At 38.5% G+C, this 26,435-nt stretch overlaps 1 long non-coding RNA gene across 1 annotated transcript; it reads left to right on the forward strand.

Moving 5' to 3' along the window:
• Window positions 1–538: 538 nt before the first annotated feature.
• Window positions 539–2,506, forward strand: LOC110737133. Its single transcript, XR_002514342.1, has 2 exons — window positions 539–1,208; window positions 2,121–2,506. It is a non-coding gene; the product is annotated as an uncharacterized LOC110737133 (long non-coding RNA).
• The last annotated feature ends 23,929 nt before the right edge of the window (window positions 2,507–26,435 follow it).

Below are 26,435 nucleotides of genomic sequence, written 5' to 3' on the forward strand. Positions count from 1 at the left end.
ATGAAAATTTAGCCAAAAAGTTATTATCATGTGTAGAATAGTCAGCAAAAATCCCTTAAACATGATTTTAATTAGTTTCAAATCACTATCAAAATTGCGTGTGGATTTCATTATTTGGTCTAATCCAATTGACAAGGTTGATAGTTATCTAGAAAATAATTCCAAAGTTGATTGTTAATTTGATGGTGGAAATTGCCTAAATTACAAATAAACACAAATAAAGCCATATTTCATCTTTAGATGTTGATTTAGATGCGCTTTTGCATCATTAGACATGTAATGCTAATAGTGTCAAAACTTAGTTGATTAATTAAGTATCATTATTTGTCTAATCCAACAAACAAATTTGATAGTTATATCTTCAAAATAATTTTGAAGTTGACTACAACTCTACAATTACAAGCACAAATAATGTATCTTTCATTTAAATTATCTTTACAGTATATTATTATTAGTAGTATACGTGTACTAGGTAGTGCAGGAAGGGGGTTAGGTGGTATGTGAGTCATGCTCGATTTTTAATAAAAACGTGATCAAGTTGGTGCTTGTATAATGCATTCATTAATTACACTAGCTCTAAAATACTTGTATGATTTAGCGTTTTCTATATTAGGTTTTGAATTATTTGGATAACTTAAACTACTTTGAAATTATAATAGTGATAAAAATTTGGCACACAACTTATCACAATTTTGATGAGAATTACAAGCACAAAAAAAATATTGCACGTGATCATATTCTTCCTTGCGTATAAATTTAAAAGATGATTAAAGTAGATTATTGTATATAAAGTCAGTGGCGGACCTGGGCTTGTGCCTGGTGGGTCAAGTGACTCACCAGGGCCCAAAAAAATTCTAAGTTTTTTTTTTTTTTAAAAAAATAAAAAATAAAAATAAAAAATAAAAAATTCTAACTTCAGCCTGTTCCCCTTTCACCTTCTCCTCGCCGCAGCTGCAACCACATTTCGCGTTCCCCTTTCATTCTCCCTCCTTATTCACTAATGGTCATGGTGGTCGTGAGAGATAACGACTGTGTGGTTTGATTTCTAGGATTTTTTTTGGTGTTCATGGTATGAGCTTCTTTAAACTTTCCCCTTTAAATTTCAAATTTAAGGTTTCTTTGCATAATTACTAGTTCAAATCTTTGATTTTTTTTCGATTTCTAGGGTTTGGATTTGTAACTGTTGGTGGTGGTGGAGAGCAGCGATGGTGAGGTTCGATTTGTGCATATAGATATGCAAAGTAGCTAGAATTTTGAATGTGTTTGGCTTCATGTGTGTTTTTCATTTGCTAATTGCCTAATTTAATTTACGATTTGGGGATTTTTGATGTAGGTTTTCTGTATTTGATTTAATTATGTCATTTTTGTTTAAATTTGTGTTTTGTGCCAGTTTTTGCTCGGAAAGTTGAAGGGGTTTTGTTATCTACTAATGGGTAGTCAGGATTAGCTGATTTTTGTGTGAATAAGGATTGTTTTGAAGTTTAATTAGCTTAATTTATGTGGAATTTGTGCTCAAATAAAGTACTTGCTATCTGTATAATCATTTTGTTTGCTTAAACTAAACAATTTCGTCTAAAAAAGTAGAAATTGAAGATTGGTTTTGAGTCTTTTGACTGTGTTTAGTTATAGTTTTGTCTAATTGTCTTCATTATAATTTTTAAGTCCCAAATGATTTATTTTAATATGATTAGCCGATTAGAAACTGAAGATTGGTTTTAATTAGCCGATTTGGGAATTTTTCCTCTAGAAACTGAAGTTGTGACCGGATATTTGACTATTTGAGTTGAGTAGTTGAGCCCTATAATTTTTGTTTAATTGATATTGATTATTATTTCTGATTTTCTGTTTAATTGATATTAATTATTGAATTTATTATCATTCATTCTGCATTTATCATGTATGTGTCGCAATAACTGATTTGGATGATCTTTGTAAATAATTTTTCTGGGGAATATTGCTTGATTTAGTTGAATATTGCTTGATTTAGTTGAATATGAACTGTCCAACCAATTATGAATAGGGGTAATTCGCTGTTGGGGTTATTTGCATATGATTCATACTTGTGATTTCATTTGTTTTGTTAACTTTGTGTTTGATTAGGTTGTTGAATTTATATGCAGGGAAGACTCAGCTTATCAATCATTTTCTAATCAACAAGAGTTGGTATATTGTTAATTTGCCTGGATATGGGTGAGTCTCTGTAATTTTGGTTTTAATTTGGGCAATTTCTGTAATTCTTGAGTCTATTTCATGCTGGGAATATTGTATACTTGTATTGTGAATCAATTGTTATTCGTGTTTATTCCTGATCATATGCTTGAATCATATTGAAGTGCCAAAAAAGGATTGCTTTTACGCCTTGAGGCATTGCTTCAAAATTATTGATCATCCTGTAAAACATGTTGTGCGGACTGATATGTATTTAGGCTACATCCGTTGTAGTTAATTTGGTCTCCAATCGTGTTGTTTATTTTCAAGTTTAGGAAGTAAATGTCTCCTTACATGTCATTGTGAAATTTTATTTTACATATTTGATTATCGATTGTGACTCACCAGTCGGAAATTCCTGAGTCCGCCACTGTATAAAGTGTCAATACGAATTATTGTAAACACATTTACACATTATTGAAAACAAAATGGAGGTATACTACCTTGAGTTTAATAATGTTTTGGTAATGATTTCTTACTAAGTATATTATGTAGTAGGTTTGTATTATGTATTATCATGTGAGATTTTGAATTAGATATATATAATGGTTCAATAAAATTATATTTAAAATATAACCATGTTAATATTTTTATCGATCTATATGCATAATTAATTATGTATATTATTCATCAAATTAAAGATATATTTTGATTCATGAAAAGTCTTAAGTTTCAAATATATAGGCTGGAAACGGAAAGATTAATTAAGTTAAAGTCGAACTTTTTCCATATTGGATGAACGGATTAAATAGACGAGCCAACAGCCAACAACTCACCTCGATCTATACTACTCCTAACAACTAATAGAACAACAAATGATTACTACAACTAACACATATATTAACGATTAATTTTGGCGAACATGCTTTTGAAATCAAAATTGAAGTGTCTAATAATGTTTTAATTGGAGTAACTATCATCATGTACTGTATATCATATATGGGTGGGTTGGTATAATTCATATGGTGTGCGTAGAAGATCAAACATAGGATAGATAGCAGTGATGCAAGCTTTGAAATTTTCTCTTTCTTTTTAGGCATATTTAATTTTGTTATACAGACACAAATTATTTATATAAATAACACTATTTAAAAATGAAGAATTTTATGAAGGTTAAGTTTTTTTTTTTTTTTTTTTTGGCGAAATGAAGGTTAAGAATCTTAAAAATTGATAGTTATGGTTTTGGGATCCATGTATTCCAAACTATTGTACGTTGAACTTTAAACAATCATTCTTGATTCAACTCATCATACTTCGTATTATGCTAAGTTTTGCTTTGACCTTAAGGCAAGTTTTCTTTAATTCATTATTCTATATTAATAATTATATATTGCATAATTATATATTATATTACGGAGTAATAATTGTGTTTCAAGTTTGATTAATCTTCGTAATAATAAATATGATACCACATAAGAATACTATATTATGTACAGGTTACTTCGTTATTAAATCGTATGACACCTGCGCTCTTTTCTCATAATTATGTTTAATGAGTATATCTCTTGCTTGAGTACGTACATATGTAAAGGTTATGGTTTTAATTTAGTTTCCAAATTGTTTCGGGTATAAACAATGAGTCCTTCGTCTGGACCTTTCCTGTGGGCTGAACACTAGACTCGACCCAAGTGATGACTGGGATGAGGGTTCCTGCAAAGCAAACACACGTAAAACTGGCCTCGGGGGTTGTGCCGAGTAAGGCCCCTCCGATGCCGAATATAGTACAGTGTTTCTAGAGAGAGAAAGTTATGCAAAAGAATTAATTGCTTGAGGCTTAATGTGAATGAATGTATAGAGAGAGAGAGAGAGAGAGAGAGAGAGAGAAGTGAAGGCTTTTATACCTTGCTCAAATAGATTAAATGGGCCTTGGAGCCAAATGAGCTTGTCATGTTGACTGGGCCTTTGACTGACTTGGCATGCTTTTGGAGGGTTGAACCTTCTTTGGACTTGTAATTGAATCATTTGTGAGCCAGCCCAATTAGAGTAAATTGGACCTAAACAACTTGCCCCCCAGACCCGGTTCGGAAGTTTGACAAATTGGGTTTTGACTTGCAAATTGGAGGGAAGTAAATGATTTAATTAGCATTTGAATATTTTGGAATTATTTTTGGATTTATTTGAGGCAATAACGGCTGTTGGAATTAATAGAGAATTTGGATAGTTTAGTGGGAGGTTATCGTGAGAGGCAGACAGAAAGGTGAAGCATTGAAGTGGAGTTAGTGGGGGCTTTAATGGCGCGAACTCCCAAAATTCTTGAGTTGACAGGTATATACACCACTCATCCCACTCTCTCTCCTCACTTCAATTTCCGCTAATTTCCAATTGCTTTTTGCTAATCACCGCCCTTAAAACCTTTTCCTTTTGTCGCTTATATTTAGCAATCCAAAGCCAAGAACCTAAATTCGTTGCTCCGAACTTATAGATCGGTGAATTCCGCATCTGAACAAGGTAATTTTCTTCGAAATCCCTTCATTTTTCTTACTTTTTCAAGTACCCCTCTTTTTCGCTCTTTTGCGCAACCACCTCTGACAATGACCGGCGATTCTGCGGCAGAGAAGATGAGGCTAAGCCGAGTGTAGAAGAAGAGGAGGAGGCTTCGCAGTTGATTCTATGGTAGAACCATCCTTTGGCGATGATGCCACCTCTCAGCGACCAGAATCCTAGGGTTAGGACTGGTTCCACTGCCACTCCTAGCGGCTCTGCCATTAATGTCGTCCCAATTAGCGTCTTGCCACCTAGGGCCTCTGGTTCGGCTAGCACCGCTGGCCGAAGCAGAGCTTCTGTATCTAGGCTGTTGGCTCCTGAGGAAAGGGAATGGCTGGACGAGGCTGCGAATGTGGGCATCATGAGTTTCCCCCCGTATGATTGGTGGGTTGGGAATGACGCCGAATACAACTTTGCCGGCAAATTGAGATTTGCTATGGAATTATAGAAGAAGTTGGGTATTGGTGTCGAATGCCCACTTCGTATGATAGGATTCATCACCTCCACGAGGTTATATCGGAGTTTATGTCTGTCAGCTGCAGTACGAGCTTCAGTTCCCACTCCATTCCTTTATAACCCACGTGCTGAATGGTTACAACATCTCGTTGTGCCAGTTGACGCCGGTGAGTATCCGAAGGTTGATGACATACCTTTAGGTATGTTAGTTTTTCGAATTTACGGCCAACGTTTATTGCTTCTGCTGTATCCACAAACTGGTTCCCAATGTTCAAGCAAACAAACATAAGGACCTCGGCTGGTGGAAAATTGAAGATGAGAAGGGCTATCACACAGTCTGGCCGAATGATACCTCCAACAAAGACTGGAGGGGGCAATGAATCTAGGTAAGGGCGCCCCAAGATCCAGAACACCCAAACTACTTCGGAACGTCGAGGTATCTGAGGCAGCCTAATGTTAACATGTCTAGCATCGGTCCTGATGAATTCACTCACCTGGACCGAAAGCAAATGAGCCATTTCGGCCGGTCTAAAGTGCTTGGGGCCATGGGCTGAAACGCGACCGTTCCCACTACTTGGCTACCTTGCTGCCATTATATCTTCAACAAGAAGATGCTTGCTGTCGTCGGCCTCAGCCGAAAGTACTAAGGCGGTAAGGAGCTCGGCTGGGGCCAAGGACTTCATTTATTCTCTTTTTTGTTTTTCACTGTTTGTTTTCCCTTGCGAGACTAATTGTTGTTTTGCCTTTTCAATGTTGTTTGAAGAGAACTCAGACATTAAGTACGAGGTGCTCGGGATCACTCAGGAGAGGGATCCGATCACAAATACGCCTCCTATCACCGATCCGAAGGATCGATTGATCTCTCTGCACGCTAAAAGGTTTGAAATAGTCAGCGCTGCCGAGTACCAGCAGCAGAAACATTGGTGGGAAAAGCGAGACCTGTTCTTCCTTTTGAACGCCGAAGAACAAGAAGTTGCACCTCGTGCTTCTTCAGCTGCTGGAACTTCCACTCCTGTTGCTGAGCGAGCTGCGTCAGCTGCTCCAGGAGTTGAAGAGGACAATGACAAAGACGAGTGTCTTCTCAAGACTTTGATAAGCTTCCAGCCTTGACTTGTCCTTTGATTACTTGTTGTTGTTGTTTCTGTTATTTTTAATTTTTATTTTTATTTTTTAATTTTTTTTATTGTTCTTCCTTTTACAGTCTGACGAAGAAGGGAGGGACAAAGGAAAAGATGCTGAAGTTCTCCAAGACCTTTCTTCGGACGAAGAGATAAATGGGCCGAAGAGGAAAGCCATCATAAGGCCGGGCCAATTTTAGGCGGCCCCTGTTCCCGCAAAGAAGCCTCGGCTTGTGGAGGAGAAGAAAGAAGAGCAGGTCCCTCCTCTTAGGCCAACTGAAAGAATTGTCGAGGAGAGGACCAAAGATCAGACTCCTCAGCCGTTATCAAAAGATCAAGAAGCTCAGTCCAAAGATAGGACTCCTCATGCATCTCCACCGCACCAGAATGGACCCTTCACTAAGGAGATTCAACATGAGGCTGATGCCTTGGAGGATTTGACGGACCTCCCCGAAGAAGAGGAGCAGATCTTGGATAGGAAGCCTAAGGGTTTTGAGGCTGAAACCTTGAAGGGTGTTGAGACTATGAAGGGAACTGACATGCCTTCGACTTTTGTGGATCTGAGAGGCGAAGATCTGGTCTCTTCGGGCTGCTGCTGGAGTGGTTGATCCCACTGTGAGGGTTCCAAATCCTTTCGCTGAGACTCGGAAGTTGCTGATGCTGGTAAAGTTTCTTACACTTAAGCATTATTTTTAAGCTCCTTTTGCCTCGCCTAACCCATTCCCTGCCTTACAGGCTGTGGAGAATCATGCCCTAGTCGTTGGGATGAATGACGAGCTTCGGTTCAAGCATGAGGAGGCTGAGATCAGGGCCAACCTTGCTGGACTCAGGGCCAAAGCTGCTGAGGAAAAGGCTGCTGCGGCCAAAGAAGGTGGGCTTGCGGTAATTGGTAGCTTAACAGTTCCATACACCGATCTCCTTGAATTATCATAGGCCCTAATGCTTTGTGTTGTTGCATGGAAATAATTTTCTGGGTTTAGGCCTAGATATTTTGCGGTTCACAATGGGCACACATTAACAGCAGACCCATTATCAACTAAAGTAAGTGGGATATTGTATCCCTTGCACCCCACAGTTAGATATAGCGCATTATTGTGAGTGGTGTCTTTTGATGGCAAATCATGATTAGTAAAGATGATTGATTTGTCGGATTTTTCGCTAGTAAGCAAGCTAACAAGATCCCCAGAAGTTGTGTCCGTACTTACAAAGTAGTTAAAGCATTCATTAGAGAATTCCTATGTTCCTTAGAGGTACTTAGGAGTTCCCAAATGCTAACATTCGCCTTATATTGGCGAAGTTGTTTGACTAATGGATCCTCTATCTCAGGAGGTGGTATTGGATTTTGTGTTTGACCTTGACTGGTCGAAGATCCATTTGATTGTGTTTGATAGACTCGCCCAGAAAGAGTTAGGTGATCGATCTCATTTGGATTAGTCTTGGTACTCGTGAACCAATTTTCTTCTAGAGGTGTTGAATACACCTCCATTTCTAAATGTTCCATGAGTTGTGCTTAATTGATGCCATTGTTCATCTAGGGAAAGGTTTGACAAATCTTGTGATTTTCCCAAAAAAAATTGATCCCAATCAAGCGCTCCACTTGTTTCAACTTAAAGACAAGGTGAAGGTGGGACGTCGGCATATTTTGAGTCATATAGGTCTTTAAAGTCGTCGTCCCATAATCCACACACTTCATTAGTTGTCCCTGGTTAGAGGTTTACCTATGGGAGTGATGTAATCCAAGGGATTGAACACATCATTCCTCACATGGTTCTCATCAAGGTGAAATATTCCCAATGGGGAAACATTATTATTAGGCTTAGGCGTGGGAATTTTCCCATCGTCTACTAGATCTTGAGCCTTGTGTTTCAAAACAAAGCAACGTTCAGTGTTATGCCCAACACCCCTATGATAAGTACAGTAAGCATTGTCATCCCATTGAGGATTCCTTCTTTCTACGGGGGGAGGAGGTGTTGGCCCCGTTGGTGAGAGCGAGTAACCCCTTTTCATTTAATTTTTCCAATAGTTCTTTATAAGTTAAAGGGAATTGTGTCAATCTTCTTTCTCTCGTCCACCTTTTTCGAGGATCGTTATTATTATATTGTCTAGACGTTGCAAAAACATTAATAGAGGATGAAGTGTTATCATTCCCCTTCTTGTAGTTGTTTTTAGGTTGATGATGATGAGGCTTGTTTGCCTTTTCTTTGGCGAGATCATCTTTAATTTTAGTGGCCACGGAATAGACCTTTTTAAAATTGTCTAGATCAAGGTAGCATAGATGCTTGTTGTACTTTTCATGACAATTGTCAATGAATTTTTATACCAACTCGAATTCGGGCAGCCTTAGGGCAAGGTGGGCTGCCTTTTCACGCCATCTACCATAGAAAGCAACTAAACCTTCATCGTCGCCTTGCTTAAGCATTTGAAGTTCACGCAAAGTTGATTTGAACTCTACGTTACTCTCATATTGGGTGATGAAAGCCGAAACTACATCTTCCCATGTACTTTTGAATTTGGCATCTAGCCCATAGTACCACTCTCTTACGGCTGGGTCTAGAGATAAAGGAAATGTCAAAACATAGAGCTTAGGATCAACTCCCTTTAGAGCCATGGTACCAGTAAAACTCATTAGATGATTTTTTGGATTATTGGTCACCTTAAACATTGGTAAGTCTGTGGCTACAAACTTTTCAGGTAAAGTAAGTCCCATAGGAGGAGCAAACTTTTCTGTGTCAAAGTACTTGTTCCCCATTGTAGAACGAAGAACAAGTTTCTCTAACGTCTATTCTCATTCAGCTAAAGCATCCATTTTTTGTTTTATAGCTAGAGCCTCGGCCTCTTTCTTTTCGGCCTTTTCAATTTTCTAAATCCTTCAAACCTGGCTTCTTGAGCCTTTTCCTCTCTCATGTGAATAATCTCTTCTTGGAGTTGTTCGATGGTTGACATTGTGGTACTAGGATGAGTTGACAAAGGGAGATGGTTTGAAAGGGGTGGATTGTTTCATGGGAAACGTAGAATGTGAGTGCCCGGTTGTTTTCGTTCCCAAGCTTGGTAACCAGCCCTAAAGGAAGTATGAGAAGTTAAGAAAACCGACACGCTTGATTTTGAAAAGAAAAGAAAAGAAAATAAAAGAAAGAGAAAGGAAGAAAAAAGACGCAAATTATGTTCAAAGAGATATCATCGCCTTTCAACAATTCATAAATAATGATATTGTTTGGACGAGCCAATAGTTCACGAAGAATCAAAATGGTCCCGCAGCAAAAGGGGCGCGCAAGTTACTGGGTCACGCGCGGTTGGCGCGCGTAGCCCTTGCACTTGGGCTGGGAGTGGTAGCGCAAGTCAATGAGTTGCGCACGCCACCTGTTCGAGCAGGATTTTTTTTTCGAATGGTGGTATTTTTTTTTTTTTTTTGAACATTTTTTTTTATCATATGGCATCCTTTGAATGTGATTCAAAACTATGAAAGGACAACTTCGTAGTTGGGAACCTAAATTAAGACTAAAAAAAGAGGAAAAAGCTATCCTATACACGTTGCAAATAGTCATACAATCACATAAGCATACCAGAAAAACCATTAAAGCATATAATGTCATTCTAAGGTCAAGGTTTAAGGTGTCCAAAGGTACCATATCTTAAGAAACGATGCACGAATCAATCACTCAACATGTTGACCCATGACATAGCGGTTCCAACATTTTGTTGGCGATATGGGTGGGATGATTGTTATTGATTTTGGGATAGAAGCCTGGTGTTGGCGACCCCTAGTCAATGAGCCAATCCCCAATGTTTAGAAGGTGCTTATGATTATGCATGATGCAATGTTGCTTGTTTGGCTTTTACGTTTGTGAAAAAGGAAGATATTATGCGTTCAAGTCTCGCTCTCTAAATAGAGATCATCCAAGTTAGCTCTCGTTACAACTCATTGGTAACCTAAGTTGGAAATCTTGAACCATAACTAAGAACTAATCATGTAACCTCTAAGTCCCAAGCGGAGTCGCCATTGTGAGGAGGGTGTGCCCATCGTAGGGGATCCTCTTCCTCTATTGCCATGACCCTTTAAAGCCTAGGACTTTACACTTTTTTTTTAAGGTGTATTAGGATTTAAATTCCTGACTATTTGGGGGACCTTGAATTAGAATTGATTCTATTATTACACTTTTTTGTAAGAAACTAATAAGGAGTCGCCAATGAGTTTTAGGAAAACTCATAAACCTCGTTCATGCCTTTCTCCCAAGTAGGGTTCAAGGGATATTTAGCATGAATCATAAGTTTACCCATGCCCAAATTGGTCTGCTTGTACCAGAAATGAGTTCGAGAGCGTACTAAAATAATGTTCCTTTTAGGGAGCAATCGCTATTCTAGCCCAAGTGCGGCCTCCACTAGCTCTTCCTTTTTCACAATTTCATTACCATACAGTACATGCAACGTGATACCTAAAACTAAGTTAGTTGATTTTATTTACAAACATTGATCACATAAAAATTACATTGCGACGAATGTCGTTATTCTTTATTATTCAAATTCGTGAAAAGAACAAGAAATAAAGAATATTCGCCTTGACTTAGGTGATAAAACAATCAATTAATTATTCAAATTCCAGTCTTGATTAACGCAAGAATACTATGTGAAATTAATTAATTAAATTTTAAGGTGATCAAATAATACTAATTAATTAATTAAAAGTTGTTTAAGCAAGAAAAGAAAGGTGATTTATCTAAGTGCTCGGGAATTCGCCAATTTTCCTTGCTAGATCTTCATTTAAAACACTTGTGGACTCCTTGTTCGGGAACCTCCACCGTAAGAACAAAACAATTAAAGGGTGAGTGTTTAGGACAAGAGGGATGATTATCGCATAAGTTCACAAAGTTACTGCTGACTTTTTAGGCTAAGATATGTGTGTTCAAAGCTTGTATTGAACCTCTATTTTATAGAGAATGGGTGAGTTTAGGATTTCGGACATTCTGCCACAAAAGGTAGTGCACGCAACTTTACAAGTGGCGCACGCAACTTTAGAGGTTGCGCGCGGCTGCTGCGTGCAAGTGATTTAGTCGCGCTGCTCTAGGCAACGCAACTTATGGTCTTGCACGTGGCTTTATGATAAGATTCGATTCAGTATATTAATGAAATTCTGAATCTTCAGCAAGCGCATCTCTGGAGTTTGCGCTGGGAGTCACACTCATCTTTGTGAGTTGCGCGCGGTTTTTCCTGTGGCAGCCCGAGATTTTAACCTAGGCGCTTCTAAATCCATCAAAATTAGGTTTAATCTCGTGATTATGCCTAATTTCTGATCGGGCTTAGTATTAACAAGCTTTGGTTAATTTCGTTTCGGTCAAGCTTGTTGGTTTTATGTGCTTAGGCCTTAATCAGTAGTCCATAAGTATTCCTTACTCCAATCTAGCACAAAGATGGAATTATTTATCGTCATAGCACTTTCGGCCAGGACAGGGGACCAAAAATAGATGTCTACAGCGGGATTGGCATCAATCCCCCTCTTGCTGACCATGAAGCCCATAAACTTGCCTGACTTCACGCAGAAGACACACTGCTTCAGATTCAGATTCATTTGATGTTTCCTTAAGGTGGCGAATGTCTCAGCCAGGTCCGCAACATTGTATTTGTCCTCTTTTCTCTTGACGATTGAATCGTCAACATAGACGTCCATGTTGCGGGCTTTCTGCTCGGCGAAGACTTGGTCGACCAGCCTTTGATATGTTTCCCCCGCATTTTTCAATCCGAAGGGCGTCATTTCATAATTGTACACCCCGGTGTTTGTAACGAATGACGTTTTTTCTTGGTCGTCGGGGTGCATGAAGATCTGATGATACCCCGAGAATGCGTCCATGAAACTAAGCAGAGCATGGCCACTTGTTGAGTCGACTAACTGATCGATCCTTGACAAGGGATAAAAGTCCTTCGGGCAGGTCCTACTTAGGTCCGTGAAATCAACGCACATTCTTCAGGTGCCATTAGCCTTCTGATCCATCGCCACATTAGCCAGCCATTCTGGATATTGGTAAGGTTCAATGAAGCCTATTTCCAGAAGTTTTTTTACTTTAGCTGCGATGTCGCGGTTCTTACTGGCGGAGTAATTCCGCTTCTTTTGCTTGAGAGGTCGACAGGTGGGGTTGACGTTCATCTTGTAAGAGATGAGGTTCGGATCAATCCCAGGCATGTCTGCGGTTGAGAAATCGAACACATCTCGGTTGTCCCGAAGGAGTTAGACAAGCTTGACTCGGATATTCGGATCAAGTTAAAGAGTTGGATAAGCTCGACTTGGATATTCGGATCAAGTCCGAGCCCGATTCTCACACATTTTTCTAGGTCTCCTTCGGTCAACTCAATTGACTCAATCTGTCGGTCCAATTCCATTAATTTGGAACCAGGTTCTTCGTTATCCGGCCTGCTATCAAAGTCAGCGGGCTTCCCAGACTTCGGCTGGCCTCCTGAATCTGTTGCTTTGGATGAGGAGCCAGCCTTTCCTTTCCCCTTTGTTTTTTCTTAGATGGGGGTCCACTAGGCCAAAGCACTTAAGCCTTTCTACTTCTTGGTGCTTCGGTCCTTCTCTCTTTATTTCTCCTCATCATCCTTGTCTTCACGACGAGACTTGGATGGCTTGAGGTAGTTGCATTCGCGGGCAGCTTGCTAGCTCCCTTAAATTCTTTTGGAGTGGCCTTCGTCCGACACAAACATCATCATTTGATGATATGTGGAGACCACTCCTTGGATTTGGTGAATCATGGGTCTCCCCATGATCACATTTCAGACAGATGGAACGTCCATGACCAAAAATTCGGCCATAACGTTCTGAGCTGCTCGGTCTCTGCCGATGGTGACGGGAAGGGTGATCTTCCCATCTGGATATGTTGCAGAACCGTTGAATCCAGACTGGGTAGGTTACCGGACTCAGTTCCTTAGTTTGCAGCTTCAGCTGGTCATAGGCATCCCGGAATATGATGTTTGCCCTGCTGCCACCGTCGACAAGGGTTCGCCAGACGTTGTGGTTTGCAATCCCAGTGATAATCACCAACGATTCTTCATGGGGGTATGCCACTCCCCGGCAGTCTTCAGCTGTGAACGTGATGTTCGGCAACGATGATTTTGGAACTCGGATGGAGGCGTGGTTGACTTGATGGGTCAGACCCCTCAAGTGGCGCTTGCGAGCGTAGCGGGAGCTTGTCCCCCCGGAGATGACAAGGATGTCAGGATTCTCCTTATCCTACGGCTTGTCTTTCTTCCGGCTGAAGTCTAACTGCTGCCGAGAGTCTTGCTCGGCTTTTTTCTCTTCACGGCGATCCGCGAGATATCTTTTCAAGTATCCTTTCCGGACCATATCCTCGATTTGGTCCCTTAGCTGGATACAATCTTCGGTGTGATGCCCAGGAGATTCGTGGAATTCACACCATTTGTCTTTATTTTTTGTTTTGGTGCCACAATGGTAGCGTCCTTAGTTTCTTCCATTTCTCCTCGTTCTTCGTTATGCTGTAGATTTTAGCACGTGGAAGAGCGAGAGGAGTGTAAGATTTTTATTTCCTTATGAATGGGGTCTTTTCTTTCTTCTGCTCAACAGTCGAGGGGGGTTCTGAGGCTTTCTCCTTCCCTTTCCTCTTGCTCTGGCCTTCGGACTGTTGCCCTTTGCCTTACCAGTCCCAGTTTGAGATTGAGACTTGGTTTTGTTCCATTCCTCGGCTCGGATGTACTTATCCGAAGCGTCGAGGGCTTCCCCCAAGGTCTGCAGGGTGTGCATGACCATAAAGTCAAGGAATTTTCCGGCTTGTAGCCCGTTCCGCAATTGCGAAAACGGCCAGCCCTTGGTCCAAACTTGTAGTTTTAAAAGACTCGTTGCTGAAGCGGGTCAGATAGTCTCGGAGGGTTTCGTCCTCCCCTTTCTGCAGGCCCATGAGCTCTGCAATTGTTAGCTCTCGGCGGTTTGCCGTAGAGAATTTGCTCTAGAACTTGTTGGAGAGGTCTTTCCAACCGGTTATCGAGCTTTCCTTTACCCCTTTGGTGATCCACGCTTACGCAACACCTTTGAGGGTGGTTGGGAAATATTTGCACCAGGTCACTTCGGACCTGGGGTTCAGATACATGTGCCCCTTGTAGGAGGCAATATGGTCCTTCGGGTTCGAAGTTCCGTAATATGTGATGTGTGTCGGAATTTTCACTGTTGGCACTCTTTCTTCTAGAATCCATTTTGGAATGGGGAACTACAGGGAACCACCACGGCCTTCCCTTTGGTCTCGGCCGTTGGGAGCTTGCTTCCTCCCCTGTGAGAGGCGGAAGTGGTTTTTGTCCTCGGTTCGGACCGTCAAGGGTAGGGTTGAATTTCGTCAGGGTAGGTGAAGCTGTTGTGGATGCTCACCTCCCTTGAGCCGATATGTTCCTGACATTTCGACGAGCAATTTCTTGCCGCACGGAAGCGATGCTGTTGCTTTTGAAACTTCAGGGCTCGGACTCCTCAAAGAAGTGGGGGTTTCTTTTTCTTTCCCGTTCAGTTCTCCATGTATCCTCCTCCCAATTTTCTCCGAGTTCCTTATGGGATGGAACTCGTTCTCCTCTCCTTGGCCGATCCTCCTTCTCAGGATTCTCGGTTGCTCAATGGTGTCAGCGTGCACCGAGGGAGCAAGAGGTGGGAACTGCTGGGTCACTTGGGCCTTCATGAAGTCCATGAAGACTGCAAGGGCTCTTTCCATCTCCTCCGTAGTGGGACCCATTTAGGGCGTCCCCCTTGGATGAGATTGAGAATGACGGCTAAGAGTTGGACTCTTAAGCGTATGATTGGCTCGGCCGACGAGAGCTTGACGGCTGACCAGAGTTGTGAGATGGTCTCTCCGACATGGCTTTCTCAGATGAGGCGGCCTCCGAATTAAAGATGAAGATGAAGAAGGATCTTTCTTTGAGGAAGAAGGGTTAGTTTTCTTCGCGCTCTTAGTCATGTTGCTAAGATGATTAATTTTTGACTTGTTTTTTATTGTCTTCCCCACAAACGGCGCCAAATTGTTTCGGGTATAAACAATGGGTCCTTCGTCTGGACCTTTCCTGTGAGATGAAGACTGGATTCGGCCCAAGTGATGACCGGGACAAGGGTTTCCTGCACAGCAAACACACGTAAATTGGCCTCGGGGGTTGTGCCGAGGAAGGTCCCTCCGATGCCGAAGTTAGTACAGTGTTTCTAGATAGAGAAAGCTATGCAAGAGAATTAATTGCTTGAGGCTTAATATGAATGAATGTAGAGAGAAAGAGAGAAGTGAAGGCTTTTATACCTTGCTCAAATAGATTAAATGGGCCTTGGAGCTAAATGGGCTTGCCATGTTGACTGAGCCTTTGACTGACTTGGCATGCTTTTGAAGGGTTGAACCTTCTTTGGACTTGTAATTGAATCATTGTGGGCCGGCGTAATTAGAGTAAATTGGACCCAAACACAAATTATACCATTTTGTTTTCTTGAACGTAATGTATATCACAAATTCTTACACGTTTATATATGCGGCCACCACACTATTAGTTGATGGTGTGGCCAATACTTTACATACAAATAATTAGTTGAGTAATGAAGGTTAATTACGACAATGATCAAAATAAATGAGGTTATCTTGATGAATGAGGAGTTGTTGCAATATAAAATGAGGTTACTCTTATAAACAAGTGATCGAAGTTATTCTTTTAATTGTCAAAACAAATAAATTAATCGAGTTACTCAAATGAACAAAAAGGCCACTCATATTTATAAATAGCATAGGTGAGATTAGGGGTGCTAATTGAGCAGAGCAAATCCATCGTGAGCAGCTCGAACTCAAGTCGGTTAAAGCTCGACTCGAGTTGGCTCGCTCGAATCAACTTAAAACTCGATAAGTGTACAAGAAATTCAATATTTTTATGTTCTTTTATCTTTTAAAACAAAAATTTACCTTAACGCTTAATAAGTTTAAATTAATACACTTTAGTAGGAAAAATTTATATAAAGAGAAAAAACTATAATTAACAAATGTTTGAAATTAAATAGACTAAAACTTTAAACGAGTAGCTCGTAATCGACTCAGCTCGACTTGAAACTTAACGAGCACAAGTCGAGAAACCCTCTGCTCATGATCGACTGGTTGAGATCCGGTGAGAAGATTCTTAAAATATAAGAAGGATGAGAACGACAAGCAACTATGCAATTTTTTTAATTATTAGGGCGGCTTATGTCAAATGCACGCCATAGCTAGCTATACCCGAGGTGCTCTTTTGGTTTAATCTTATGTCATAATTTTAATTGTTGTCAGCATTAATAAGTGAAAATAAGTAAACAAATATTTTAAGCGTTTAAATGTTTGCACACGTACTATTCTTAAAAGTTTTTGGGGGGAAAAAAAGCAATTAATAAAATGTTAAGACACATAGTTGTCTCAACACTATTCATAAAAATAAACATTTTAAGGGACCTCAACAATATTCATAAAATATACAAGTAATAAATATGAATTATAACATAAGGGTAAATATGTAATTAAATATTTTTAGGGGCATAATTATCACAACACTATTCATAATTAAGTGTTTAGTCATACTTTTGAAAAGGTAGGTATACATACATTTATTACTAAATGTGCAAATTTGATCGTCATCAATCTAATGGTGTTATTTTTTAGGTTTCTAAGGTAGGTATAGGGAAAGCACTATATTGATGGTAAGGCTCTTTAAGTATTACTGTAGTTCGTACAGTTTTACAATAAAATGATAAGGATAGAGTCCAACCTCTATTACTTATCTTTATGAACTAAAATGTACTCGGCTATTATATGACATATATAACTTGTAATATTGGGGTTTTTTATAAAAATAAAAAATAATTATTGTATAATGTAATAGAATAAGTAGTTTTGGTTTTTTTTTTTTTAAACAAAATAATGAAATAAATAAATAAAATATTGATGGGGAAGAATTGCAAGAATGGGTTTTAGAGTGTTGTGGAAAAAAAAAAAAAAAAAGCCTCTAAAATTAATGCACTGGCACAAAAAAATGATCCAATTAAACCACTATCAAAACAAGGAGGAGAGCCGAGGAAGGCTAAGGTTAAGAATTCCTATTCCATACATTGCTAATGCTTCTAATGAAGTTTTCTCTTATCATTCTTATGAGCTTAATGCCATAAGAGATAAATATATCATGATACATATATATAAATGTATGTATAGACCACAAATAAATATTAATGCAAATATATATAGACCGATAATGGAAAGGTGGTGGACGAGATCGAGAGTACAAAAAGTTGATAAAAGTTAGAGGAAATGACTGATAATATGTAAATAAATATTGTAGGATAAAGGCCATGGTGGTATATATAATGTTTACACCAATTATAAAATAATTCAAAGTATAAATGTGGCTGCAATGTGGTACATCAAATTAATAAAGAACACCTCAAAATAAAAAGTGAATACATATTGAAATAGATAAACTACCAAAAAATCCGTATCTATGTATAAATCGTAAAAATTAAATGTCTTAATTAGTAAGTCCGATCCTTTCTTTCCTTAAATTAATTACTTTTTATTTGTTATTTACATAACTTTCAATTTTTTGTTATAGGAAATCATTATAACTTTCAACTTTCAAATGACCAATAATTAGATTATATATGTTAACATTTTCAATTTGGATCATATTTTGTTTTACACAAAAAAAATTCCTCTTGTCGGTTTTGTACCTACTCGTATCTAAAAATTATGAATTAAAAAAAGGGTTTTTAGTAGTAGTGTGCGTGTAAACCATGAACAATATTTGTTTATTTATTTATTATTATTAGGAAAAGAAAGAAAGAAAAAAAAAATGTACTCCAAAATTGAAAGCACTAAATAGGAGTAAATTTGAAAACCACAAATGATTCAAAGTAAAGGGGGACCAAAAGGAAAATGGCCACTAATCTTTTTTAATTTTGAAACATAGGTACATTGTCGGCATGTCGGGAAAACAGTAAATAGTTTTTGCAAGATTCAGATCAGGTGGTACCAGATTCTTTGGAATATAATTGCAAAAACATAAAATTATAATTTCATAAGAAAAAAGAGGGAAGAAAATTTTGACTAAGTCTAATAATAATATGAGACAATTGAACATAGCTGGCCTCAATGCATGCTTTAAAACTATGGAGTACCATAAAGTATGAACTCTAACCTTTGAGATTTGACCTTAGAATTATTATTATTGATTATGAAATTCAAAGGCCGTCTTGCCGTCACAATAATCGTGGCTTCAGCTCACCTTCTTATATAGCCCTACATCTTCTTGCAAAGATTGTTTTTGTAAGATTTGGGACTACTATTGTATCAGCAAATTTGACATACATTAGGTCCGGGTGGGGCTAGGCACGATACAACATGACGAGCGAGCATGAAAAAAGCACGACACGATATGTTATTGTGCGTATTGAGATATGATTGAACATCTTTAAGAAGAAGTACGTGCGATATAGTATGTTCTTGACATGACAAAATAAGGTAATGACTGAAATTTAACATAAGTACGTATGTAGGAATGGAAATACTCTATATTGTAGACACATATGCTTTGTTTAGCAATGACAGGCCAGGTTAGTTGTTACTCGTAATTGTAAGTTGTTTGTGTGAGTAAGATTGACTAGTTGATTATATGAGCTGGTTTGACTAAGTGGCTCTATGTAGCTTGTGTAAAAGTGATTAATGAATGCTCGTTAACTACTTTATTGTGTAAGATCATATGACAATATATATGGATAATTTATTATTAGCTTGATCAAATAAGTTGGTAAATGTATTAAATTTGATCAACTTTTAGATCTTGAAAATCACTTTCTTATATCCTGTTTTCATATGTTCTGCTTATAAAATGTTAGATATCTTTTTAAACTTTAAACTATAATCATGATTCAGGAATTACAAGGTCCAATAAATTTGATATTGGAGACACTTAAATGACATTGGATCATTGATGACAATCTTTTGTGATTAGACAAGTAAAATTGATTAACGAATAACGCACGCATAGATCCTTCTAGTTTATTAACTATTACTACAACAAAATATGCTGACATCATTAAGGGATACATGTTAACTTCTCATAAAAAAATTTCCCGCCTAAACTATTTTTGACATAATTTTTTTTTCTCTATTTATTTCCTTCTAAATTTCAAGACTAAAAAAAAAAATACAATACTTCTTTCAAAATTAATTAATGAGATTTTGATTACACTATTTTCTAATAAAGAATATTGACAATCATTTTAAATAAATAATAGCTATTTAATCCGTGCAACGCACGATACTAAACTAGTTGTACGACTATCATGCAAAATTGTGGTTTAATTTTTAATCAAATAAAATCAATATTATTCATTAAGAAAAAAACAATATTATGATCGTAATAGGATTTTCAGGAATTCGAGGCAATTCTAACCTAGATTTAACTTACCGTACCAGTGTATATAGGCGTACAGGCCTATGTATTTTGCATGCATATAGGAGGGCAATTGGGAATTCGGTGGTACATTTTCTCTCTTTTAATGGTACAGTGGTACATTTTTGTGTACTATTATGCATGCAGTGATACTTTTTGTCATCATATTTTCTACCACCGATTTTTCTCAAATTCACATTATTTACAAAAATGTCATCCTATTTGCAAGTGAAATATATAGGGCCTATGCGCCAATACTTATTCGTGGATAGTGATTTTTTAGCTTGTAGATAAATGCCAAAAGAGTCTACTTACAATAATTACTTCGTACTTAATTGTAGAATAATACTTTGTATTCGTCAAAAAAAGAAGGGTTTTTCAATATAGTAACCCTATTAATTTCACTTTTCTACGTTGTGTCCCAACTTATATGACTTTCTACACTGTAACCCCAATATACATTTTGTTTCCATACGGTAACCTTGCCATTATCCCGCCGTTAAAAAATTCCATTAATGGGGCCCACTCTCTATTTATTAATATTTTTTATCGATTTGCGCGTTGAAAAACCTTCCGTTAAAGGTGTTGGGGGCTATTTTAGGCCTTAAGGAACCAATTTGAGCTCAGATTTTACAAAAAAAGTAACGTAAATGCCTCGTTTTGCTTATTAAAACGTGAACACGTAAATCGAGACATTTTTTAATAAGCAACACGAGGCATTTACGTTACTTTTTTGTGAAATCTGAGCTCAATTTGGTCCCTTAAGAACTAAAATAGCCCCCAAAACCTTTAACGGAAGGTTTTTCAACTCGCAAATCGATAAGAAAAATATTAATAAATGGAGAGTGGGCCCCATTAACGGAATTTTTTAACGGCGGGATAACGGTAAGGTTATCGTATGGAAACAAAATGTTTATTAGAATTACAGTGTAAAAAGTGATATAAATTAGGGCACAATGTAAAAAAGTGAAATTAACTGGGTTACTATATAGAAAAACCCAAAAATATTACTTTGTAAAACATCACTTTAAGAACAAATTTTCAAAATTAAAAAGAATTTCATTATTTATATAAACAATCTAAGTCAATAGTATTCGGTCTTTTCAATTAACCGAAAGTATTGGATGCAACCATTGCATGCTACGTATTGCTAACTTAAGCTACATACTCCTATAGTCCAGCTTTGCAAATATGTGACTTTTGAAAAAAAAAAAAAAAAAAAAAAAATTAAATTAAGTACGTACATTGAACTCTTTGGGCTTGTCTTTCCTCATGAATTGGCTCGTAGCCCAATTGCCCAAACACCTTCATAATTCTTCAATGTAAACTTTATTATGCGTTTATATCAAACTTTACGCTAGAGGAGAATGTAACCACATATAACTATGTAAGACAATAGGGTTTCAATTGTTGCTAATACAGTACCAGTTAGTGATAAATGGTGCAGCAGAGTAGCACATCAATCTTATATTTTAGTTGTTTTTTCTTGAATGTGGAACAATTAATCCAAACTCATGTACATGTGGATTACTTTTCTAACATACAGCGAGCTATATGATAGAGTATATAAACCGATCCTGAACTTCAACCATCAGGTTAAATTTTTGGTTGAGTTGGTCTACTTACATAATATCAAGCGCCAGCGTGATACAAAGGTCACAGGTTCAAATCTCATCCACCCCTCCTTTCAAGTAGAATTTATTTCGTGCTAGGTATGGGGAGGCCCAAGCCGCATCCACATTTCAAGCTCAACAGGATCCTATGTGAGGGAGCGTGATAGAATATATTAACCGATCCTAGGCTTCAACCATCAGCTTAACCTTTTGGTTGAATTGATCTTTTAACGTGGTACCTGACACAAAGGTCACATGTTCGAATCTCATCCACCCCTCATTTCAAAGTGGAATAATAACCAATGCGTATGGTAGGGCCCATGCTACATCCACACTTCAAGCCCAACGGGCTTTCATGTGAGGGGGCGCGATAGAGTATATAAACCGATCCTAGACTTTAACCATCAACTTTCGCTTAAACGGTTCTTGGTTGAGTTGGTCCTTTAACATAATAACTGACACAAAGGTCACAGGTTCGAATCTCATCCACCCCTCATTTTAAAGTGGAATATTAACCGTTGGGTTTATGTGAGAGGATGTGATAGAGTATATAAACCAATTTTGGGCTTCAACCATCAGTTTTCGCTTAAATTTTTAGTTGAGTTGGTTCTTTAACACTATTAATGACAATAATGTATAGTATAGTCAAGAATAATCAATCACACATCTTATCTATCCTCCATTATAATATAGTAGCTTTTTACCGGTTAAACTAATGGACATCTACAACGAACGTGACTAATAACGATGAATGAAGCTAAAAGTTGATGGGGCTTCGGGGTCGTAAAATGTAAGTACCACGAAAGAGTCCTAAATGTGAGACCACGCAAAGGATATATGTCACTGCTATAGGATGATACTTAACTAAACAATTGGCAGAAAGGGAAAGTAGTTTCTCTTTTGTGTTATTCTACGAAACTTGAAAGATAAGCATCTTTTAACTTGTTACCTAAAGGCTAAAGAATCTACAAACGTTGCGGTGCATTATGATTGCCAGTTATTAAATTTGTCACTATTTTTACGTTTGTAATTATAATCAATTATTATTTGTTGGTTTGTTAGTTAATTGATTAGATTTGTACAATTTTATGATTACAACTTACAAGCTTCCCATTCTTCCGACAATTGAACTAACTTTATGTAAGTTGCGCCGCTATCAATGGACGTGTTGTGATATATCAACGCATTGCTTAATTAGGGTATTGTACATTTGTATGTTTGACTCCCTTCATCTCGGAAAGATGACTCAACAATTAAAAAATTAAAATTTCTATATGTAAAGTAAGTGATACATTCAAAAAAGTTAGTGGACCATCTCAACCAAAAACTTAAGCTGATGGTTGAGGTTCAGAAATATATTTTATACTTTATCACGCTCCCTCATACGAGAGCGCGTTGGGTTACAAGTGTGGATGCAACATGGGCCCTCCTCATACCATGCGCTTAATATTCCACTTGAAAGTGGGGGGGTGGATGAGATTCGAACCCGTGACCTTTGTGTCATGCTTGCTCTGATACCATGTGAGATAATAAGAACTCTTTGATTAGAGTGATTTCCATTTATCAATATTTTATAGAGTTACAATGAGAGTCCTAATCATATTAGGTAACTAACAAGATATGTAAAGATATCATAAAGATATTCTTATACAAAATATATCCTAAACCTAGGATGAGAATATTATATGGATATTCTCTATCACACCCCCGCAGTCGGAGCAGGAGAAAAATCGGATGCTCAAACTGGATCTGAATCTTGCATCAAACAGTGAAGGATATTATAGTAACCCATGATCAAAAGAGAAGCAGCCAAAGAGTGCCAGTGACGACGAGGAGAAGCAATAGCCACAATCTACGCATAAGGGAGAGGAGTGCTGCTAGGCAAGGAGAAGTTGAAGGGCTGCGCACGGGTTGCAAATGTAGGCCATGTTGTAGATTTGGTGAAAAGAAGAGGATCAGACCACCGTCGAAAGGTAGAGCACTAATGCTGCAAGAAATCACAATTGAATAAAAGCAAATAAAATTGCTCGGGAATATAAAATCCCACAACTTAACCACTTGGAACAACTACCTCTAGAAAAAAAATTTGACCACACAAAGAGATAAATCCCACCAAAAACTAAAACAAAGCAGTGGCTGCATTTAGAGAATGACAAAGCCCACCGCATGCATTAGTTAGAAAATTAAAAAATAAATTAAAAGGTCAAAGTTTCATTGGCAATTTGAGCAAAAATTATCCAGCATCTTCCCTCTCTTTATGTTGTACGTGAACATGGCTCCAAAGAGGAAAGGTGGCCACTAACTAAATACCTCCTCTTGGAAGGGTGGCTTGGAGTGTTACAACAATTAATAAGGAGATGGAGGGAGACTGTGCTTTTGTTGCTGCCATTATTGAGGAAGGCATTGTTGCTGCTGATGCCGCTGCCGATGAAGTCAAGAGGAAAAAAATTAAAATAAATGAAGGGTGGTTCATCTTGTGTGTCTTATTAATCTCAGACTATTATCAGTCTATGATACGCTAGGCAAGATTGCAAGTCACTCACATATAAGGCTAAAGAAGGAGGACTATGAGTGAGCTAGGTGGCGTATTAGGTGGAGAAACAAGAGGTAGAGGTAAAGGTAGTGCACAAAACTCCTATGTGGTTGTGTGTGGTGGGAAGTCAGGGCATAAGAGGGGTTGCCAGTGATGGCCAACCATCGTACCCCGTGATTAAATTGCGGAAGCGAAAAAAAGTGTTTTTTTGTTGTTGTTGGTATCATTTGTGAATCCCGCCAGTGGGTTCTAACCCACCGGCAGGGAAAGAGAAATTTTTAGATCTAAACAATTCCAAGATCTAACCTAAGCTCTAATACCATGTTAGTGGGCTATCTCAACCAAAAGTTTAAACTGATGGTTGAGGCCCAAGAATATGTTTTATACTCTATCAAAAAGAAAACGAAGGGAATTGAGAAGCTATTGCGTGCGGATGCCCGCACGCAAATTTCCGTGCGATTGGCTTGACTGATATGTTTTACTTGTTGCCTGATATGTTTCATGTGTTGGCTGATATGTTTCATGTGTTGGTTGATATGTTTCATTTGTTGGCTGATATGATTTTTGTGTTAGCTAATAATATATTCTTTTTGTTGGCTGATATATTTTTTTTTAATTTTTGATAGGTTCGTTTTGTTGGCTGATATCAGACATCATTTGGCTTATATGTTTCTTTAGTTGACTTATATATTTATTTTGTTGGCTGATATGTATATTTTAATTGTTGGCTTATATGTATCATTTTGTTGGCTGATATGTTTATTTTGTTGGCTTATCTGTTGCTTTTGTTTACTGATTTCATCCTTTTGTTGGCTGATATGTTCCTTCTGTTGGCTGATAAGTACCTTTTGTTGGCTGATATACTCCTCTTGTTGGCTGATATGCATCTTTTGTTGGCTGATATATTTCGTTTGTTGGCTTACATGTTGCTTTTATTTGCTGATTTCATCCTTCTGTTGGCTGATATGTTCCGTCTCTAGGCTAATAAGTACCTTTTGTTGGCTGATATATTCCTCTTGTTGGCTGATATATATAATTTGTTGGCTGACAGGTTCCTTTTATTGGCTGGTACATTTTTACTAATATCTGATATCAGACATTTATTAGCTTATATGTTAATTTTTTTGGCTTATATGCGTCATTCTCCTTCTCCTTTTTATTTTATTTTTTATTTTTATAGAAGTCATTCTCCTTCTCCTTCTACTTTGTTCCTCACGCCACCCCTCAGCCTTCTCCTTCGTTCCTCACGCCACCCCTAATTTCCTCCTCCACAAATCAGTACGTCCACCTCTCACCAACAACAACAGTAGCACCCAGCCACCATCAAACCACCACCAGCACCGAACCGCCACTAGCAGTAAACCGCCACCAGCACCTCATCCTCTTCCTCTCTTTCTTTCCCTCTCCTTCTCCTTCAACCACCGAACCCAATCCACTCCCTCTCTTTCTCCTTCAACCACCGAACCCAAGCCACCGCACCCACAAACCACCGAACCCACCAACCAACACTACTAGAAATAGGTCGATTTTCGACGGACGGAAAAGTCCGTCGAAAAAATTAGAAATTCCGACGAATTTTTATTCCGTCGGAAATTTCCTACGAATTTTAATAATCCCATCAATTTTTCTGTAATTTTTTCGTTTTTTTTTTTTTTATTCTGGGTGGGGGCGGTCTGGGTGGGTGTGGTGGTTGTCCGAATCTGGTTTAGGTGGCATCTGGGCGTCTGATGGGGTCAGGGTTTAGGTTAGGGTTCGGGTGTTTTAGGTGGGTGGGTGGATCTGGGTTAGTTTTAGGTGGGTGGGTGTATTCGGTGTTTATGGTGGGTGTGGGTCGTGTTAGGTGTAGGTGGGTGGATCTAGGTCAGTTTTAGGTTTGGGTGGGTTGTGGCGGGTCGGTTAGGGTGATGGGTGGTGGTTGTGGGGAATATTCGATGGGGTGGTGGTCCGGGTTAGGTGGGTTGTGGCGGGTCGGTTAGGGTAGTGGGTGATGGTTGGGCATCTGATAGGGTGGTGGTACGGGTTAGGTGGGCTGGAAGGGGTGGTGTGGGGCGTTTTTTTTTATTTTTTTAAAGAGTATTTTCCGACGAAATTTCCATCGTAATTTTCCGACGTATTTATACTCCGTCGGAAATTTACGACGGACTTTTCCAGTGCCGGAATTCCTCTTCCGACGGAACAGTGTCGTCAGAAATCCGTCGGAAAACCCGTTTCCGACGGAAAAGGTCGTTTTTCCTACAAAAGGGTTTCCGACAACCCATTACGACGGAATTTCCGACGAATTTCCGGGTTATTCCGACGGAATTTTTCTGTCGGAAATGGCCTATTTTCTAGTAGAGCAATCGACCACAAGATCAACCCCTTAATTTCCGGCCACCAAAACCTGCATCCCCACAACAACCACCTGCAACCAATCTTCCATGTCACGGTGGCCCGATTTTCCATGTCCATTATCGCTAATCGTCTTGACCCAGAACTCACGGTGGCCGATCTTCCATGTCCAGAACTCACGGTGGTTCGACTTCAATCTTCCTGCACCTCCCCAAAATCACCCAATTGCGGTACCACCTCCAACCACAAATCGCAACAATTGGTGGTGCGAAATCGCAAATTGCC

This window comes from Chenopodium quinoa, unplaced genomic scaffold (genome assembly GCF_001683475.1).
Source record: "Chenopodium quinoa cultivar QQ74 unplaced genomic scaffold, ASM168347v1, whole genome shotgun sequence".
Classification (NCBI taxonomy): Eukaryota; Viridiplantae; Streptophyta; class Magnoliopsida; order Caryophyllales; family Amaranthaceae; genus Chenopodium; species Chenopodium quinoa.